Source organism: Scyliorhinus canicula, chromosome 10 (assembly GCF_902713615.1).
Source record: "Scyliorhinus canicula chromosome 10, sScyCan1.1, whole genome shotgun sequence".
NCBI lineage: Eukaryota > Metazoa > Chordata > Chondrichthyes > Carcharhiniformes > Scyliorhinidae > Scyliorhinus > Scyliorhinus canicula.
Genome location: NC_052155.1, coordinates 185021410 through 185028000, shown reverse-complemented (window position 1 = coordinate 185028000; position 6591 = coordinate 185021410). Strand labels below are relative to the sequence as shown.

General features: G+C 41.4%; 1 protein-coding gene across 2 annotated transcripts in view; it reads right to left on the bottom strand.

Moving 5' to 3' along the window:
• Positions 1-2680: 2680 nt before the first annotated feature.
• Positions 2681-6591, bottom strand: part of LOC119972834 (zinc fingers and homeoboxes protein 1-like) — a 29319-nt gene continuing 25408 nt past the window's right edge. For both annotated transcript variants that reach the window (XM_038810319.1, XM_038810320.1), the window contains exon 4: positions 2681-5219. The gene's annotated coding sequence lies outside the window, so the exon portion shown is untranslated. The remainder of the gene's footprint in view (positions 5220-6591) is intronic.

Sequence of the window (6591 nt, the reverse complement as noted above, 5' to 3'; positions counted from 1 at the left end):
ATTCTCATTATAATGTGCAGAATTTTCCTAAAAAATGGCAAAGTGTCAGGTTTTGACTGAGAAGTGGCGTGTTTCTCCCCAGAAAGACAGCCAGGTTTTCACTCCAGATCTTTTGACACTCAAAAAAACCCCAGGGAGCATATTTTGCAGCGTCTCTCAGGGCCTGTTAGAGCTGGCAAGCCCGGCTCCACAGAGATGGGGCGGCGGTTAAAATTTTTTTAGCGTATCCCATTTTTATTTTCCAACTAAGGGGTAATTTAGCCTGGCCAATCTACCTAGCCTGCACATCTTTGGGTTGTGGGGGCAAAACCCACGCAGACACGGGGAGAATGTGCAAACTCCACACGGAGTGACCCAGAGCCGGGATCGAACCTGGAACCTCGGCGGCGTGAGGCAGCAGGGCTAACCCACTGTGCTACCGTTTTTAAAGGGCGCCTCAATTGCAAAGGCAAAGTAACAACCCCCTCCCCCAGGGACATTGCTACCCCCGACAGACAAGAGGAGCACCACAACCCTTGGAGAGGTAGTCTCATATCCGCCCCTTCCCCCGGCATCCAGGTGTCATGGACCCTCGCCCAGCATTGCTGGCATCAGGGCAGCTTCCTCCCACCTCCCATCATTGCCGGTTTCGGGGCATCATCCTACACCCCCACCTCATCGCCGTCATCCCCACATCATGGGATGCCCCCAAATGAGTGTTCCCTGGAGGGCAGGCCCTTAACCCCACACCCTGACAGTGCCAGGGCACTGCCTACCCATGTCTGTCACCACTGGGAGCTACATTCACCCCCGAGACTCCATTGTGATCATCTCGACTGGTTTCTGTTTTTGGAAACCAATGATGATTCCTGCCAACATTACATCACACCAGCAAAGGGGGGGGGGGGGGGGGGGGGGGGTCATGGTAATCAGATTGGGCATGAGCCTAATTACTTTGCCAGTGTGGAGTGGGGTCGATCTCAAAACGGTGATCTTGCCACTCACTGCAAATCCCTGATGGCCCTCTCGCGAGAGTTAGCAGCCATAACAGGATTTGTGGCCACGGTGAACGGGACCAAAAAGTCACAGCCAATGCTTCCATTATTGATACTGGCTTATCCTCCCAGAATTTCTTGGGTTTAAACTCCCCAGTTGCTGTGGTTTATTTTGAACTCATGCCTCTAGATTAACCTAGGTTCTGGATTACTAGTCCAGTAACATAACCACTAGACTCTTTCCCTTCCAGCTGCCAAACCCCAACAGGGAATTGGTGACCATGGACTTGCATTAGCTTGATCCATGATCATCCTTGGCAAAGTACTGCAGTGGCTTACTGTTGCCTTCTGTAGTATGGCTAACCAGCAAACTTTCTGCTCTTTAGAACCTGCCATCACACCTATTGGAAGGATTTACAGGTTGATAATCAACCTGTTTGGCCACATTACGCATGCGCCTTCCTTGACCATCAAGTCCTGAAGTCTTGAACCCTGAGCTTCTGGTCCAGAGATAGGAAATGCTACCCACTCCACCACAAGACGACAATGAACCAGGTGGGTCTTCTAGGACAATCGGTTCATGGCTATCATGAAACCCTGAACTCCAGATTTCCGTTGAATTCAAAACTTCACCATCCGCCGTGGTGGGATTCGAACTCAGGTCTCCAGAGCACCACCCTGGGTTTTCCAGACCACCAGCAAAGCGACAACACCAATGCCACTAGCCCCCCCACCCGCATAGTACTGTACCACTATTTTAAATCTGAGGCTCGCTATTGCTTCTTTCTTGCTGACAAGATTGTAGCGTTTCCTCATATTTACTTTGTTATTAACAGGCAATGATGCAACTTCTGATATTACGTAATGGTTAGGGAATTGCAAACACGGTTCTTGACTGTATCAGAGAAAGGCTCTTGACTTTATTCAACAGTAAACCGACCACATTAGACTGGTAAAGCTAAAGGAGCAGGGAATGTAAGTTCCGCAGAGAGAACAATCACTGCTGTAGCTGTATCTCACTGTCCTAAATCCCACCCAATTGTCCTGGTTCGGCTTTGCTCTTTTCCTGAATGCATTCGTTCTGTTACATTTGCCTCCTATTTCCCACAGAGACATCGAACCCAAGTGGCAGCTCAATCCCGTCCCTCTGTCCAACCACCCATGTGCCTTCTTACGAAACAGCTGTCTAATTTCAAAACAGCGTCGAGGGATAACAGGCGTGCTTTTAAAAATAATACATTTTTAGTATCCAATTTTTTTTCCCAATTAAGGGGCAATTTAGCATGGCCAACCCTGCACATCTTTGGGTTGTTGGGGTGAGACCCATGCAGACGGGGAGAATGTGAAAACTCCACATGGACAGTAACCCAGGGCCGGGATCAAACCCGGGCCCTCAGCGCCTCGAGACAGCAGTGTTAACCACTGCACCACCATGCCGCCAATAATGGGCCTACTTAACCAGCTATGGATAAAGGTACATGTTGAGTTCAAACATTTTCTATTTAGTCTGCATTAGGAAAGAAACCATGAAAGATTCATTGGCATATGGGAAGAATTTGGGTTTAAAAAGTTGATGGGCTCAGTTAGCTAGAGTGGAATAATTGCCAACAGCGTGGATTCAATCACCATGCCAACAGAGGTCATTCTGGTGTTGCCTTTTTGATTAGCAATGCTCAAGACAATGAACAGAGAATGCCAACTCAACCTTGCTTTTCAGTTTTTAATGTTTGTTGCAGTAGAACAGAAAGTTAAATTAAAATTAAACCCATCAACACTACAAGTCACAGAATGAAGGTTTATTTTGAAATGCGTATGTTCACATATTACAATCATTGTAGTCAATGGAAAATAAGTTGTCAAATCTATATAAAAACAAAACGTCAAGAGGGAACTGCGGCAGACTGCTAAACATGTCAATTTAAAAACATCATCTGCAGGAATAACAGAGAAAAAAATAACAAAGTCTACATAAAATCTCCACTGACCCCTTCAACAGCACATTTAGGTTTCCTTGTAAGCCATCAAGGACAGGAATTCTGGCTGATTATGTTGAATATTCACAGATATTTTAAAGAATTTGTTCCTAATCTTTATTATTCATCTTTGACATTATGGTTGTTCACAGAACCGTACAGAGATGGTGGCTGGACAAAAAAAAAATACCAGTGCAAACCTAAAACGAGAAAAGGTTAATTAAGATCATGGAGGAATTTTTATTTAAAACTTACTTTCAAGTTTTAAATCAAGTGATTTATTGGTTGTCGGCAGAAAGGTGAATCGGTAGAGAGGGCCAGCCAACTCTCAGTGGTGAAAAAGGTGTACATGGGCTGTGGCCAGTATCAAAGCTAAATGCACCTACATCACCAGCTTAAAAAAAAAGCTTTGGTTAAATACTAAAGCTTCCTGAAAAAAAACCAATGTGGTGAATTAAGGCTTCCTAAATGTTCATTCAAACATAGTCCTGACATTTAAAAACCTTCAATTGTATTTCCTGTGTCGGTCTTATGGGGAAGCAGCTAAGAAGGGAACGTACCATCATAGCTGCCATCTAAAAATGCTTGGTCATGTTGACATTTCACTGTTCATGACTGCTGTGACACTTTGTTAACGTCCTTAAAAATACAGGATATCAGGCCTTTGCGGTTTAGGCAACTAGTTCTCTGCACAAACTAAAAACTGTTGCGCTGGTGAGCCAGAAAGAGCACATTTTCCAGAAAAGTATTTGAGAGAACAGCTGCACAATCTGTACTAGTGTTATGTGCGGCATCAAATCCTTGCTAAATTGAGAAACTAAAATACTGTCCACGTATTTTAACCTGGAAAAAGATGACGACCAATGTTTATGTCCATTTTGTGAATTTTAGAGGACTAACATTTTGCCAGGGTTCTTGGCTGGAATTGGAATAGTGAAGGGAAATGTAAAGCTTTCGAAAGTTACTTCTACAGGTCCAAACTACTTTCTGGTGACTTGCCTTTGTGTCATTAGGTGGTTGAACAACCAAAGTTCAAACTAACAATGATATAATAAACAGACAAATTATTTTTTTTCCCCCATTATAAAAATGTACATTTACCAGGACCAGCTAGTACTATAATCATGATTCAAATTTGTAAAGAGATCAATGTTTTCTACAGAAATAGAAAGCATCCGTCTAAATCTGGGTACACGTGTTAACTGGTTCACCTTACCACTGGTGGTTCATCAGGTATCCTTTCTACTTTCGGAAAATAATCCCAACGTTCTTGAAATGGATAGAGCACAAATGGTCATCTGTTTCTAAGTAAGACAAACTAAATACAAATACCTATGGTGGTGAATTGCTAGCTATGTATTTTTTTTAAAAAAAAAGGTATGACCCATCAACTTGGATGCTTCTCCTCACTTTACTCACAATAAATAGCCAGAAAAATTAGAACCGGACATTGATTTATTCAAACCACAGCTTGCAACCCCCTTACTCAATGCTTACAATATTTAAATACTATATATATATTATATAAATGTAAAACTGTATATAGAGAAGCAGCAATTTCCTAATTTCAGTATACAAAAGTCACTTTTGCAAAAGATACTGAAAAATACTACCGACTGGGCATATGGCTTCTGAAGAAAATATCTGGGGAGCAACAATTTGCTGACATGATCTACATCTACGATAGTGAAAGTCTGAGTAACTGCTAAAGCTTAACGCATAAAATTGAACAGATAAATTTTCAAAAAGCAAATGCAAAAAGTACCACGCGTAATTAAGTCACAAATATATCAGTTTGAACTTCTATACTGGTAGATGTTTGTTTTTAAACTAATGCTGAAATATCATTTGGTTGCTCAAAGTTTATTGTAACTGCCTGTATCCCAGGAAGGCAGATCACGATGTGACACTTGAGCCAAATGTACATGGGTAATGTAACAGCCTACATGAAAAAATTACAAGTGATTGATAAATCTTTTAAAAAAACACTCAAAGACACATCTCACTAAAAACATAGTAAAGTCCCAAACTGTACAAAGCTGTTCCAAAACAATCACCTATGTACAAAAATCCTTTCTACTCCTGTATTAAAACTTTGGCACTGATGGAAAATTAAAAAAAAAATGTTTGATTTATCGGGAAATAAAATGTGGTGCATGGATATTTCTTTAACGGATCTTGCAGCTCTGGGAGGGTAACCACAGTGGAGGATTCTCTGTTTGAATTCCTGTGATTCAAGTGCCCAATGGCGACTTTCACGTATTCCCAGATCCTAGGGGGAAGAAAATGCAGTAGTTTATTAGGATTTTATAAAAGGAAGTTTATCAACACTGTTTTGTATACCTATTATAAATAACAGAAACAAACAGTAAAAGTGGACTACAGAAATTCCTTCCAGCTCTGTTACACGATTATAGATTAACACATTTTTCCTACAACTTACATTTCCTAATTTAATGTAAAAATTTGCAGTTATTAAAAAAAAAATGAGATTCAGTTGGACAGATTGTTCTGCCTTTCTGCCAAAAATTATTCTCCTCCCATGTCCATTGTTCTCCATTTTTCATCCAGCCCACCCAGTTGTCTCTGTTGCTGGTTAGCCTGTCTGTCTATGCTGTTGCTGGGGTATAACAGTGTCATTTCCCTTTGTGACCAACACTAACCCTATGGAATACCATTCAGGAAACAGGGTCAAATTGTTTCCGCAATGCAATTAAATCGGGTCCACTACTGATAACGTATATAATCGCACAGCTTACTGGAGCCGAGGTAATCCTTAGGATTGCTGATCAAATGAGGGGCAAGAACCATACTGGACCCAGTACAGTAACACTGTTTCGAAGGAGGGTCACATTGGACTCGAAACGCTAACTCCGTGTCGCTCTCTCCATAGATGCTGCCAGGGCTGCTGAGGTAAACCAGCATTTTCTGTTTTTATTTCAAGTCTCCAGCATCCACAGTATCTTGCTTTTGTTTTATTAGAGTGATATTGGCCAGATGGGAACGTCAAATCCTGAGAAGTACCACACCAGGAAGATGGAAAATGATGAAAGTTGACACCGCTCAATCAGGTAGTGGGTCTCACTAGCAAAAAAAAAATATGTTTCTTAAGAGCAGCTGATGAGTTTTGTTGTCATATCCAAAACCATGAACTAAAGGATCAATTCCCATGACAGGTATTTTCACCAATAATTTTCATCTTTTATAGCTTGCCACTAAAAATCAGAATTTATGCAATTTGACTAACTAGAAGAGAAAGCAACTATCTCTGGAAACCTTAGTGACCAGTACCAGGTGAAGTCTGGTGATTATCTATCATTCAAACAGAGAATTCAATACAAGATCTGTTGTTTCCATTCAAAACACTGACAACTAAAACAGATTTATACGATGTGTAAACTGCACTCTTACATTAAACTGCAGACACGCATGTTCCCTCCCATAGACACATTCTCTCTCTAACCATACCTGGTATACTGCATTTATGGACATCACACCCTTTAAAGGGGAGGGAGTGCAGCATATATTACCTAGGATTATACCTGGATTGCAAGAATTAAGTTGCAAGAGGAGATGACACATAATATAGTGTTCTTCAATGGAATTTACAAGGTTGGGTGATTTGATCAAATTATTAAGGGGAA